This window comes from Geotrypetes seraphini, chromosome 8 (assembly GCF_902459505.1).
Source record: "Geotrypetes seraphini chromosome 8, aGeoSer1.1, whole genome shotgun sequence".
Taxonomy (NCBI): Eukaryota; Metazoa; Chordata; class Amphibia; order Gymnophiona; family Dermophiidae; genus Geotrypetes; species Geotrypetes seraphini.
The window spans coordinates 162,669,128-162,684,070 of NC_047091.1; the positions used below are offsets into that span (position 1 = coordinate 162,669,128).

Here is a 14,943-nt window from a genome sequence, read left to right on the forward strand (position 1 = left end):
ATGGCTTATAGAAACATACGTTGCACCCACCTGTAGTGCGATTAGAGCTATAAACTCATTATTGGTAATTAGCCCAGAGTTGTATGACTCTCGTATCTAGGGGAAACGCACTAATTCCAAGGAAAATCCAGGCCACGCCTATGTAACAAACATTAAGGCACAGGCATTTATGCCAGAGAAAACCAGGCCTAAATGCCTTAAGTTGTGTGTGGATTGGGTGTATTTTATAACAATGGGATGTCCATACTCCCCCCCCCCATGGCCATGCCTCCTTTTTGGTTCCACGCACTAGAATTTACGCACACCTCTTTATAGAGTACGCCTAAAAAGATGTGCGTGTAAATTCTAATTGTGACAATTAGTACTGATAATTGCTTGCTACTGGCCAATTATCAGCATTGACTTGTTAATTAAATTGTGCGTCCCATATATAGAATCTGGGGCTGAGAGTGTGCTGTTTACATACGGTGACCGGCAAGACCAGTCAGTGGTCAAGAAAGAGAAGGATAGGGTTAGCTTCCAGAGAGCCCTTAGAAGTCCTCATGATTCCAAGATGCAAGTAGAAAAATATTCTTACCTGGAATCTTCACACTTATAGAGTTACATATGGCTCCATAAAAAGGAGGATGGATTGAGACATTGTGGTTTTACTTCCATTAAAAGCAATGGAAGTCTCAATCTATCTTCCTTTTTCTGGAGTCATAGGGTAACCCTACACACTTATGCTCCTCAGACTAGGGTTACCCTATGGCTCCAGAAGAAGGAGGATGGATTGCAACATCTGAGTTTTACTTCCATTGCTTTCAATGGAAGTAAAACCCGGATGTCTCAATCTGTCTTCCTTTTTTTCTGGAGCCATATGGTAACCCTACTTCTGACTGAGTAACATGAACGGGCAGAGTCTATGGGAAACGGGGCAGGGTGAAGGAAAACACAACAGGCTGGCCAGGAAAGGAGATAGGAACCCTGGGAAGTGTAGTACAAAGCCCCTGTCCCCTCTAGGTGAGTCATGGAACTTATTACAGTAGCTTCCCTAGCAGCTGAAGAAGGGGGGTGGGGTGGGGCTGTAAGTTGTCCCCAGCGGTGTTGACTCTGTATTAGGAGGAAGCACTTAGCGGCCAGAAAAGGAGAGAAAGGAAGCAGATACTGGTTTTGTACCTTAAACCTCCCCAGATCAGGAGCTAGAAGAAGGGACCTCAGCTCTAGACCATCTGGAAGGCTTTAGCAGTGATAAAGGAAATGCAGGAAGAAGTAGGTGATTTGGTTTTGCAGTGCACCTGTTGAAAAGAGAAGTTGATCTAGATTAGAATTGACCTTTAAGGAAATGCTGTTTTGAATGTTCTCCCTGAGAGAGAAGGCTGTCTATTGAAGGCTCCAGGATGATTAAGAGAGAAGAGAGAAGGGAGAAGGGAAACCCATGCCATTAGCCAGGAGACAGAAGGAAGAAGGGGGAAGGGAAACTCCTGTCATTAGCCAAGCTGCATTAGTAAGAAGGAGGAAAGGAAACCCCCCCCCCCCCACTGCCATTACCTTGGAGAGTTAAGTAGGTGGGTCAAGAGATTTCACTGTGAGACTTAAAAGTACTGTAATATGTAGCATTGCAGACTAATGAATCAGAACCTGGAGATACCACGCCTAAACAAGGGAGTAGACAGAATTTTAAGTAGAGTTTTTGAGACTTTTTATAGCTTTTGAAACTGCAGCCCCGGGAAGGAAGTGGGAGACGTTTTGGTGCACTTCGATGAAACCTTTGATTTTGGGGAACCTGAAAGTGGATGGTTTTCTTTTGGTTCTCGTCAATAAATAGTGCACTGGATGCTAGATCCTTTAGCTGGGGTACAGTAGCACTTTCTTGGGGGAGGGGGGGGGGGTGTTGGTGGAGGCCTGGGAGAATCAAGGAAACTTCCTTTGTGACTAGAGATATAGTTGAACCAGACTGCCGAAGTGGCTGGCCAGTTCCTGAGCTTAACAGATCAGCTGACCCTGTGAGGATCGCCTGGGGGGGGGGGAGGGTGGTGGACCTCTGCACCAGAGTAGGTGTGAGCGCCCCCTGGAGATGTGACAATACCCACTGTCAAAAGCATCGTATACTAGGAATATTTAGGCTATTTGTCTCAATAAATGAATTATAGCATAGGCCCTCTTATATCGCTTTGGCTGGAGAAAAACATAAAAAGTGAACGGCAGCCAACTGCTTTGCACTTTTCAGTGAAACAGTCTGTGTGGCCCTGTCAAAATCCCTGGGTTTGTTTTAACCGAGCATCACTCGGTTTCTTAACGGCGAAGTCACAAGCACATCACCTTTTCCAGCATCAGACTGGCTCAAAGTATAGAATTTCACCGTTCTATAAGGCTTACGTTGGTTGGTTTAAAAAAAAATAAATTATTATTGCTGTACAAATACTGGACACTTTTTGGTTTTAATGAACTTGACTGGCACCGTAGGGTCAATACCGAAGCATGAAAGGACCAAATGGAGTGCCGTGATTAAGGAGATGAATGTTGAAGCAGTTCCTGCTTTGCTCTAGACCTGGGATTACTTTAAAAAAAAAATCAAAAAAAAAAATCCCCAATGCAGAAATAAGATTTCACAACTTGTTATGCTTCATCAGCAATACTGTCCAATCAGATGACAGAGAACCAATTTAAATGCAGAAAAAAAAATTCTGCTTATTTTGATTAAAAATCGCAAGGGACGGCGGGTTGGACTTGGCCTTGTTAAACTGGCATGGGCAAGGGACAAAAAAAATGTCTAATCAGCAGCAACAGCTCTGCCGCAGATCTGAAATATATCATGAAAAATTAAAAAAAAAAACAAAAAACTGACGATGGAGAGGTTAGACTGTTTTAAGATGATTCTTTAATTACGGTCCTAAATAAGCACAGGTGACACTTGTCACCGTCCCCGAGAGAGGGCAGGGCAGGGGCATAATATCCAACGATGCGAGCGATTTTCAAAAAGCAGGTTAGCTGGATCCTGCCTCTGTGCGCACCTCTGCAGCACTTTGAGGGAGGGGGGGGGGGGAAAGAGGTGGCATGGGAAGCTGCCTACAAGTGGCAGTGATTTGCTATTCTCCTCTCGCCAGGCGGCTTTGCAGGGAGGCTCCAGGCGAATGAGGTGTATTGATTTTTTTTTTTTTTTTTTTCTTGCTCCCGAGCCTCAGAGAGCCGCAAGCAGCGACGGTGACAGCCCTGCTGCGCGGAGAGGAAGCCGAGTCGGGGGCTCGACATCTGTGCCGTGTGCGCGGCTGCACCCCAGCCATGTAGAGGAGCGCGCCACCCCCCCCCCTATGTGCGCGCGCTCTCACTTAACGTTCCACAACTCTGCCGACACTTCAGAGCTGCCAAAGGAGCATTAAGGAAGGATCTCGGCTGAGCCTGGGCGCTGAAATTTGCGGCTAGAAGTTGCATCTTCAGTCCTCCAGCAATAAGGTAGCATTTCTGACGTTTTGGGGTTTTTTTGGTGGGGGGGGGGGGGGAGGCGCAGTGCTCTAGGAGACGTCTTTTCAAATGAAGAATGTCGATTTTTGCTTCCATGCCCGGATAATGTATTTGAAGCGCTTTCAAACCCCACCAACTGTTGTATTTTGGGGGGTTTATCTTTTTTATGAATTGAAAATCGAACTTGTTCTTTTTTGAAATGTAGCGCTAGTAATCGAGGGCAGATGATTTTATCGTTTGTAACAAAGGTATTTCTGCCTGTACGTGCGATTATGATTCAGCAAAACCAGGGATATAGTATTTAAAAAAACTAGGATATTTTCAAAAAAACGGGGGGGGGGGGGAGGGGAAGGGGGAGCCTTCCTGCCGCAGGTGATGATAAAGCACCCCGAAACGAGATGCTTGGAAACTGGGTTGCAGCAGGGACGCCTCTGACAGTTCAGAAGGCAAACTTCTTTTAAAGCCCTTCGGGGGCAATTTTCAGACGGGTTCGATTTAAATCGATTCTGCTCTACTTAAACCAGAGTTTGCTCTGAGAAGAAATACGATCTACCGTCGCCTGCTTTCGTATGGGACGGAGATTCCCCGTTTGGGGGGGGGGGGCAAGACACCCCCCCCCAATACGAGGCCTCTGTAAAGGGGTTGTTGTTTTGTCCCAGCCTTATTGATTGAACCTGGGCGCTGCGGTTGTAATGGATTCCATCCGAGGTGAATCTGGATTTCCAGCGTTGCATTCAAAGATTCAGAACCGATGCAATAACGCCTCCATGGCTAAGTTATGTCAGATCCCGGCTGAAACCCAAACTTGCTGCCAACACATCTATTACACTGCAGATCTATTATCTGCCTTTGCAGATTTCTTCCCTGTGATGGTAAACTGACAATAGGATATTGAAGCCCCTGTTGGGTTTTTCTCTGATTCCCCCCCACCTTCCTCCTATTTCTGCAGAGCCCTAAACCTTAATGTTGGAAATCTGAACAATCTTAAATAATAGCTTTGAAACAAAGAATACTACAGGATGGATATGGGAAAGCATCAAAATGATCTTTATTTTTCTGGGATTTGGGGAGAAATAGATCGTGGACGTCCCTTTTAATAATGGTTTACTTAACCGTGTATAGCAAGGATCCTTAACTCGGTTATCCGGACACACCCTACCTATCAAGTTTTCAGGATAGCCACGATGAATATGCATGAGACGGATTTGCATATGTTGGCTCCCCTGTCTGCATAGTCACTGTGGATCTCCTGGAAAAAAAAAAAAAAAAAAGGCCAGGGATGGGGAAGGGGGTAAAACGCGGATCTCTAACCGCAGGTCCTTAAAAATCTTCATTGATCGACAGCTGAGGTGTCATATTTCATGTGTGAGCGTGGACAAAGGCACCGGGAAAATGTGTTCGGGCTATTTCTCCCCACGCGGGCGACTAAAGGCGCTTGAAAGAGTAGCCGTTTGGCGTCTCCGATTCCTCTGATACAGAGTTGCCCCATTCGGGCTTGCAATGTGCCTGAGCCAGTGCTAGGTTTCTAAGAGTTCATTTGGGAAAATCTGGCTTCTGACTATCAGTGTTTGTTTTATGTGTGAAACTGATATCTGGAACAGATGGTCCTGCCGAATGTTTCCAAACTCTAAGCTCCATCAGCACGATAAGTGCCAGAAATGCAAAATAAGGACGAGATGCCATCATTGACCTATTTAACCGATTTATAACCTAAGACCTCTATGCCCAACCTCTTGTTTCCCAAGACCTCTTAGCCTCCCCCCCCCCTGTTTCCTGCCCATCTACTTATGGCCTCCTTATATTGTACCTGTATCCTGCTTACCCATATAAATTGTATCTTCATTTGCTGATTGTACTTATAGTCACTGACTGTCCAGCCCTTCTTTGTTGAACCTATATTCGCAGAGTGTACCTATATTCGCTGACTGTCCTGCCCTTCCTTGTACCTTTATTCTCTGATTGTATCTATATTCGCTGATTGTCCAGCCCTTCTTTGTTGTAAACCGCCTCGAACTACTACGGCTTTGGCGGTATATAAGAAATAAATTATTATTATTATTATTATTATTAGCCTTGCTAATATTTGCTTCGAGGTAGGACTGAAAAATTGTTTTCCGACCAGCAAGAGAAAGTCTTACCAAATCGATGTAGTGAGAACGACCAAAACAAGGCGGGATGGATTATTGAGCCTGCATTGTGGGAACTCAGTCTTAGACCTGCACTAGTGGAACACCTTTTTTTAAAAATTAATTTCCTGTGTACTGCATAATAAAAGCTGCAGGTTAGGCTATGCTTCTGGTATACATCAAGAATGTTGAGCTGCATTGCAGTGAATTCAAGTAGAGAAGCACTGCCATAAAGATGCCAAGTAACCGTGACATTAAAAAAAAAAAAAGAAGCTTGGGATAGGCAGAGATCAGGGGTCTCAAAGTCCCTCCTTGAGGGCCGCAATCCAGTCGGGTTTTCAGGATTTCCCCAACGAATATGCATGAGATCTATGTGCATGCACTGCTTTCAATGCATATTCATTGGGGAAATCCTGAAAACCCGACTGGATTGCGGCCCTCAAGGAGGGACTTTGAGATCCCTGTCACAGATGATCCTTACTGCTGGGGAAGAGATGGAAAACTGGAGATCAAATGTGGCCTACAGGTTAGTGCAGGGGTAAGGAACTCCAGTCCTCGAGAGCCGTATTCCAGTCGGGTTTTCAGGATTTCCCCAATGAATATGCATGAGATCTATTTGCATGCACTGCTGTCAATGCATATTCATTGCGGAAATCCTGAAAACCCGACTGGGATACGGCTCTCGAGGACCGGAGTTCCCTACCCCTGGGTTAGTGCAATTTAGGGCTCCTTTTACGAAGGCGCGGTAGCGGTTTAACGCGCATAATAGCGCACGCTAAACCGCCGGCCGTGCTAGCCGCCACCGCCTCCTCTTGAGCAGGTGGTAGTTTTCCGGCTAGCGTGGGGGTTAGCGCGTGATGAAAAGTTGCGCGCGTTAAAGCCGCTACCGTGGCTTCGTAAAAGGAGCCCTTAGATATAATCCACCCCCCCCTCAAAAAAAAAAATCTCTCTACATGGGAGATACGCTACAGACTTAAATACGCGAATTGGCTGATTCTATACATGTTGCCTAAAAAAAGATGCCGGCCTCGTGTCAACTATGAATAGGCACCATTTACAGAATTGCGGCTAGTGGAACCTATATAAAAACGTAGGCGCCTGAAACGTTGGCGAGGGTTTTAAAGGCCTACATTTCAGGCGCCTAAGTTTTTGGAGTGCACTTAGCGGCGTCTAACTCACGCTCTGCCCACTTAGGCGTTAAGCGCTGCTAAGAGCCATGCGATAGGCACCTTTCACCCAATTAAGGATTTTTTTTTGGGGGGGGGGAATTACTGAGCCTAATAAGGGTATTTTGCCAATTAAATTGGGCGCCTAAGAGGCATCTTTAAGGCGCTCTTTATAGAATCAGCCCCGAAGAGCATAAATGAACCATTTCCGCAGTAGGTGGACTTGCAATCAATGCCGCAAAATGTTTTTTGTCATGCATATTCGTTGTGGAAATCCTGAAAAACCCGACTTGATTCCGGCCCTCGAGGAGCGAAGTTGCCCACCCCTGCTCTAGGGTATACATGATGTAGCGAACCATGGAGTACTTCAGCTCAAAACAGCAGGTAAATGTCCTTTTCCGCTGTTACGAAGGCGTGGAGTGTGCGTGTAACGTGAACAGAGCGGCAGTTACGACACTAAGGGCTCTTTTTGCTATGGTGCACTAGCGTTTTTAGCGTGCGCTAAACAAAAAATACTAACGCAAGCTCTATGGAGGCGTTAGCGTTTAGCGCACAGGGCATTGTAACGCGTGCTAAAACCGCTAGCGCGCTTTAGTAAAAGAAGCCCTAAGTACCTTACTGGTCAGATGAATGAAAACAGGAGCTGTCTGCCCATGAAATGAAACAGAAAATGTCAACGCTATTTAATCTGTGATAAGAAAAACCTGAACGTTCGTTTTTGTGCCCAGGTTGCCAATAGAGCTACATTATTGAGCAACACCATGCACTAGGTGTCGATATCCACACTATTGTTCCCCCCAAAAAAAATATTTTAAAAAATCCTAAAGAAAATGAAGAAAAAAATCTCTTAAGTGGCATGAAAAATTATTAATATTATTATTTTTTAAAATTCTTTATTAATTTTCAAGCTTTGACAGTGTATTACAATTAATATAACTTTAACCGATTGCATAAAATACACCATATTACACACATTATTAAAGAAAACATCCATTTCCCCCCCTCCTCCCAATTATTAATATATTAAGTCATATTATTTAATACAATATTATATTTAAATATTTTTAAACTCTTCCAAATACTTTCCCCTCCCCCCACCCTGGATGTGTAAGGAAATCTAAGAAATAAACAGGACAGAAAAATTAAACAGTCTGTAGATGAGCAAGATGGCAGCGGGGAGGTCAGACGCTAACTGGGCTGAAGGGTTAGTGAAGATGGGCAAGAAAAGGAAAGGCCAGGTATAAGCGTCTACTCACCCGCCCCGGATCAGCGCTGGCCCAGCCTTTGCCCAAACCTCTATCCGAGGCTTTTTGTCGTCTGCAGCTGGTGTGGAGAGTTCGGAGGACTCCAGAGTGGCGTTTGGAGAGGCCGCTCCGGCGTGGCTGGAAACTACGCCGAGTCTTGAAGAACGCGAGGCCCTTTTGAGACCGGGTTTCCCCGGCCACGCCGATGGGATCACCGCAGAATTCCGACATGGAAGTGCGTGTAGTGGCTGATATGTTCACATTTTTCCTACTGGATTATATATAGTACGTTAACGGAGAAACATGAATATGAATCCTTTTGGGGGTGACTGTTTTTCTCATGAAAGTCACTGTAGGGTCCTGTGATTATACAGGGGGTGGGGATGGGGAGAGGGTGCCGAAAGGTTCTTGGCCCAACCAAGAAGAGGGAGCGCTGAAGCTGACGCGGGCAGTAAGTTGGTGGCTGCTCACGCCGAACTTAAAATGGTATGGGGAAGGGGGCGTCTGCGTGCCGAAGGGGGGCGGGGAGGTGCGCCATTGTCCCAGGCGCTGCTCGCCCTGACTGTGCCACTGTCTGAGAACTTTTTCAGCACCCCTTCACATGCTGGCATAACTTGAACTGTATTATTTTTGCAGGGTTTTATATCATTTTGTTCTATTTTAAATTTACTGCTTTTGTTCCCATTAGGTGGCTGCAGAAAAGCTATTTCTGGAGGAGCAGGGATTTCTTTTAGTAATTCATCTTCCTGTAGAAGTGCTTAGAGGTCTTTTATGAGGTTTCCTAGTGTTTCCTGACTTGGGCTGTATGTCATGTCTAGTACCCACTCCATGGTATTGCTATATTTTAGGTTCAGGCATAAAGGAACAGTTCAATCTTGTAATGTTCCATGCATTTAAAAAAATTTTTTTTTATTGATTTAGCAAACCTTTACAAGTAAAACTACTTGTTCAAGAAATGCAGAGTCATATCCAACTTGAGACAATTCCAAACCAGAAAAATAATATAAGAAAAAAAAAAAAAGTTGGAACTAGGCTCTTCCTTAGACCACAACTTTTAAAGTGAAAGAAAGGAGATAGAAATTATTGGGAGAATTTTACATAATATAATTCAAAGTAATGAGGCTTTAAATGGCAAAACCTCTGTCTTCAAATTTTACATTCCACCCCCTCCTCTGGTTAACCCCTTAAGGTCCAAAAAAGATCTTAGATGTTCTGGAATAAAAAAACAAAACAACATATCTTAGGCCCAAGTGTTTGATAATGCATTTACAGGGGTAGATTGACATGCAAGTAGCTCCCAACTTCCTTGTTTCTTCTCTCATTGCCAGAAATTGTCTCCTGTGTTATTGTAGTTACGTCAGGGTATATCCACAGTCGATGACCACAAAAATGGGTTCCAGATTTTCATAAAAAACAATCTTATGCCTGAAGTGAGGTCTTGTTCAAGGTAACTCTCTCCTTAATATCCAAAAAAGAATTGCCATAAGATTTTGTAACTCATTCCCAATAGAAACATTTTCACTTAAAGGTTCAAAATTTTTTTTAGAAACATAAGAACATAAGAATTGCCACTGCTGGGTCAGACCAGTGGTCCATTGTGCTCAGCAGTCCGCTCACGCGGCGCCCCATAGGTCAAAAACCAGTGCCCTAACTGAGTCTAGCCTTACCTGCGTACGTCCCAGTTTAGCAGGAACTTGTCCAGCTTAGTCTTGAAACCCTGGAGGGGTAGATAGATTTATGGTGCACTAATAATTTACATAAACAAATACGTGCCTGTTAGTTTTCTAGGGAAAATCATATCTCATCCAGGTTCAGCTATCTTTGCCTACTTACACAACACCAGACCCAGGCTAATGAGAAATACTTTTATTATGAAAATAGAAAAATATAATTCATAAGCCAGCAGCAATAACTAATTATTGTTCACAAAATATCCAATTACATATATGAAACTCAGTACATAATTATCATACAACACTTGTTAGATAAATGAGATAAACTAATTCTTACACTCTAAATAATTCCTTATAATAATAATTCCTGATTAGCAGCAAGCTAAATATATCACTTATCACCACAGGTGCTTTACAAATCCTTATCCTAAAGACAATAGGATTCTCTCTCTCTAACCCAGCTGAAAAGACATATAATTCCTTATCCTGACCATCCAATTAGGCCATAGCACAGAATCAGGTGAAATGGAAGACGTCTTCCCTCAGCTTAGCAGATATAGAAATTCTTCTGATTAGGAACAGTCCTTAAGCAACTGGAGAAGCTATAACTTAGATTGGCAGCAAAGGTTTCCCTGATGTGATGGAATCCAGAGGTATAAAAGTCCGGTTTCACTCTCTCAGGCAGAGAGTCACAAGAGGTAACTTTTCAGGTCTTAATTATTATAAGATGTGCAGAGAATCCAATGTTAAGATGTAAGCTCCCTCACATCCCAACACAGAATTAATAATTAGCACCTTTTCACTTGGATCTCGTCAGATGACCTCCCCGGACCAATCCAGAAACAGAACTTAGATGAATAGCCTTTCTGTATAGAGTTTCGTACAGGCTGAGACAGAGGCGCCTTCGTTAGATAAGACCAGCACAGGAGCAATTCCTCCTCCAAGATTCACACAGGCTGAGCATGGAGGCATAGCTGGATGTCCTTGACTAAAATATAGTTCTGGTACATACCCAGAATGCATCAGGCAGAAACAGCAAAGATGTGTTCTTCTTTCTCTTCTTGCTAGGTTCAGGCTGGAATGATTTCTTGCAACAATGGTTCAGGCTTGATAATGTCAGAGAGGCCTAACCTTCAGGTGCAAATAAGGAAACACCCCTACATCCCCCTACAACAGACTCCGGAAGAGCGTTCCAGCTCTCCACCATTCTCTGGGTGAAGAAGAACTTCCTTACGCTTGTACGGAATCTATCCCCTTTTAACTTTAGAGAGTGTCCTCTCATTCTCTCTACCTTGGAGAGGGTGAACAACCTGTCTTTAGCTACTAAGTCCCTTCAGTATTTTGAATGTTTCAATCATATCCCCTCTCAGTCTCCTCTTTTCAAGGGAGAAGAGGCCCAGTTTCTCCAATCTCTCACTGTACGGCAACTCCTCCAGCCCCTTAACCATTTTAGTCGCTCTTTTCTGGACCCTTTTGAGTAGTACCATGTCCTTCTTCATGTATGGCGACCAGTGCTGGACGCAGTATTCCAGGTGAGGGCGTACCATGGCCCGGTACAGCAGCATGATAACCTTCTCCGATCTGTTTGTGATCCCCTTCTTAATCATTCTAAGCAATCTGGGCCTTTTTAACTACCTTTCAAAGGCGTTATTTAATGGTGGAATATGATCTTGAGGAAAATTCAAATTGTCAATCGAAAAATTTTTAAAGACCTCAACTGGTGTGTCTCCAAGAGTTAGGAGTGTGCCCTCAAACATATAGCATACTCAGTGGCGTAGTGAGGGTGAGAGGCGTCCCTCCCCTGCCTCCCCATCCGCTTCTTCCACACCCCCTCCTGCCATGCGCACGTGTCCCTTCCCTTCCCCCCGTACCTCTTTAATGTTCCCGGCGCGAGCAACAACCCACAACCTGCTGCCCGCACCAGCGTTGCCTCTTCCTCGGAAGTCACTTCCTAGACGCAGGTCCAGTGTGTTATATGGAATCGATATTTGTCTGCATCGCTTCTATTTGTGAAGATTGTATTATTTGTGAAGGTTTACATTAAACTTTTTCATCAAGATCGTTGTCGCCACAGTTGCTTTTGGTTATGTTTACAAGCAAAACATGAGTGAAAAGTGATTTCAGATTATGAAACTCTGCCCATCTGTCTCTTCTAAGAATGCATTTGTCCTGTAATTTTTTTGTGGATGTCAATTGTAATCCGTTCTGAGCCCCTGGGAGAACGGAATAGAAATTGAATTAAATAAATAAATAAAGCAGAGGTTCCCAACCAGTGTGTCTTTACACCGGTCTACCAGCCAAAGAGCAGAACCGTCCAAAATGCTGCAGTGCGACTCCTAAAAAAAAAACCTTGGCCCTTTCGACCATATCTTCCCAACACTGATCCAGGTCCACTCAGGGCAGGATTAACCAATAGGCCAAGTAGGCACGTGCCTAGGGCCTGATATGGTCAGTTGTGCCCGATGAAGGAGGGCATCAACATTGTTTATTTCCAAACGGCGATGGGCCCCTCCAGCATCGATTGGCAACGCGGGCCCCCCCCCCCCGATTGGCAACGCGGCCCCCCCATCGACAAAAAGTAAGACAAGCAAGCAACGCGGGTAAGAAAGGCAACGGGAACTGCAATTGTGCAAGCGGTGCTGCTTGCCCAAAGCTTCCCTCTGACGCAGCTTTCTGTTTCCGCCTTGGCGCATGGTGGGGTGCGGCGGGGCAGGGGGGCCCAGTGTACTTGTGTGCCTAGGGGCCCTCGATGAATTAATCCTGCCCTGGGTCCCACTGGCTCCCAATACCGCAACGCAATATCTTCAAACAACTAGTATTAGCGTTTAAACGCTTCCATGACATGACACCAGACTAGGTGGCGAAGAAACTCCCAATATACCACTCTCAGCGGTCCCTCTGTTTGCAATGGGAACTCAGACTTTTCAACCCTCCAACAAACAGCCTCTTCCGGGAGACAGCCCAAAAGCGATCATATTCCTATAGCACACCTAAATTATGGAATCAACTCCCTCCTGCCATTAGGGCAATTGATAACCTACTGACCTTCCGGAAAGCAGCAAAGACGCTTCTTTTCATGGACCGGATCAATTCCGGTCTCAAACTTTGACAGACCTTGCTTCGACGTACCTTACCTCAGAACACCTGTGACTGCTAACCAGTTCTACTGCGGATATGGTAATACCCATTCGGGACTCTATGGTTTATTTTCTTAGCATGTGTTCTTAGTCGCATTCTTTATAAGTTGTAAGTTATTGATTCTGTAGCTTTGTGTTTTGATCCTGTAGCATGTTATTGACTCTGTAATGTACATATCTCTGTTCCTGAAAACTTTGTATGTGTATCCTTGTAACCCATTCTGGGCTCCTGGAGAGGATGGGCTATAAAAATGAATAAATAAAGGCTTTTGGAAAGAAGTCTTTACAGCTACCACGTAAACATTTCTCTGCCTGTTTTGCCCCGTTGATATTTTGGATGTTTATAGTACTGAAATCGAGGCTCCTGCGAGAAGTAACTGGCCCACTTGTATGTCCATTTCTCTGTGCTTTTCTGACTAAACCTTTGACGGTCAGAACCATCTTCTTCAGGTGAGGCATGAGTAAAAAAAATGTCAATATCAGGTTCTGGCCTTCGAAAGGTAGTCAAAAAGGCCGAGATTCTATAAACAGCGCCTGAAGTTAGGCTGAAAACGTACTTGTTTGAGAAATTTCTTATTGCTCAGTAGTTCCTCCAGCTTACCTAGCTAAGAATCGTCTTCTTTCCGTTGCCCTATCAATGTTATCGCTGCACCCCTATTTGACTTTAATGCTGCACCCCACCCCTCTAATCCCATATGTCAGTGTCTCTCAAACTTTCTCGAGCTGGGGCACACTAAAGGTAGTGGCCACGGCTTAAGGCACCCAGAGGTGCGTGGATGTCGCCGTGATGACATCACACATATGCATGACATCATCATGTTGACGTCTGCGCATGTGCAGAAGCCGTCCAGATGGGCCCTGAGATGCCAGTAGGGGGTGCCAGCAGGGAAGAGGGCCGGAGAGGCACTGGTGCCAGCTGATTGCCTGCAGCAGTGTTTCTCAACTACTTCAAGCTAAGTACCCCCTAAGTCTAACAAATATCAACTGAGTACCCCAACCACAGACCTCCTTAGACCCACCCAAGCTCTGCCCCTGATCCCATCCCCTTTACTAATTGTAATGCAATTTTTCCCGTTCATTTTTCATATACACACAATATACACAGCAGATATAAATTCTCAAAGCTGACACATTTCAGTCGCTATATTGAAAATAAAATCATGTTACCTACCGGTGATCCTCTGCAGGCTGCTGTAATTAGCTTTAAAGGTGAGACCAGGAGGCCAGGGGGGGAAGCTGGAGGACGCTAGAGAGAAGGGGGAAACATGCAGGTCTTCGGCGAATTGGGCAGCGCTGGCGCTGTACTGTGTAGGGAAGTCAGCTGGCAGGCGCCTCTCTGCCTCCTCAGTGTGCCGCAGCACACTTGGAATCTCAGGAGGTGCACTGTTTGAGATATACTGCTATTTGTGTATCTAAAATTGTCTTCCTCTATGCAACTGTATTTCCTTCCCCTTGTGCCCTATCTGCTTTCAAGGAATTACCCTCTCCTGTCGATCAGATGTAACTAATACTACCCATCCTACCTGTGGGCATCTTAAATTGTAAATTGCCTTGAACCAGTAATGGATAAGTGTGATCCAGAGATTCAAATTAGACTAATTATTCAATGAGGTTTAATTGGCGCAGTGAATTGAAAAGTGCCATTAAAAGCAATTTAAAAAATAATTAATTTGCTGGTAGGCATCTACTCAGTAGGCACCTACTTTTGGAAGGTGACTACTCCAAGACATCTACCAGAAAGTAGGCGTGGTCAAGGGGTGAATTTTGGGCAGATTTTGGGTGTGGCGTGACTTCGGCGCACTCGTTTAGGTTAAGGAAACCCTGGCATAAATGGTTGTGGCTAAGGACGCTTAGGGGCCACTAGGAGTGATTCTATAAATGGCACCTTGAAGATGATAATTGTGCTCCTTGGCGCCTAGACATTAGGTGCCATTTATAGAATCGGGGCCAAAATATCAAGTTTTTTTTTCAAGTTTTATTAAAATTAGATATAATCGCTTATTTTGTTTTACTAAGCGAAACACAATAATAATAAAAGCCATTAAAATACACCAAAAAAGAACCTCCCATACTATTACAATTTAAGAACTAAATATAAAACAGGGTAAACAAATCGGCACTGATTAAGCCAATTAATCAATTACGTTAAGTGCCCA

General features: G+C 44.5%; 1 protein-coding gene across 3 annotated transcripts in view; it reads left to right on the forward strand.

Annotated features, from left to right (window-relative positions):
• The first annotated feature begins 3,221 nt into the window (after positions 1 to 3,221).
• Positions 3,222 to 14,943, forward strand: part of RPH3A (rabphilin 3A) — a 266,108-nt gene continuing 254,386 nt past the window's right edge. For all 3 annotated transcript variants that reach the window (XM_033956966.1, XM_033956968.1, XM_033956967.1), the window contains exon 1: positions 3,222 to 3,432. The gene's annotated coding sequence lies outside the window, so the exon portion shown is untranslated. The remainder of the gene's footprint in view (positions 3,433 to 14,943) is intronic.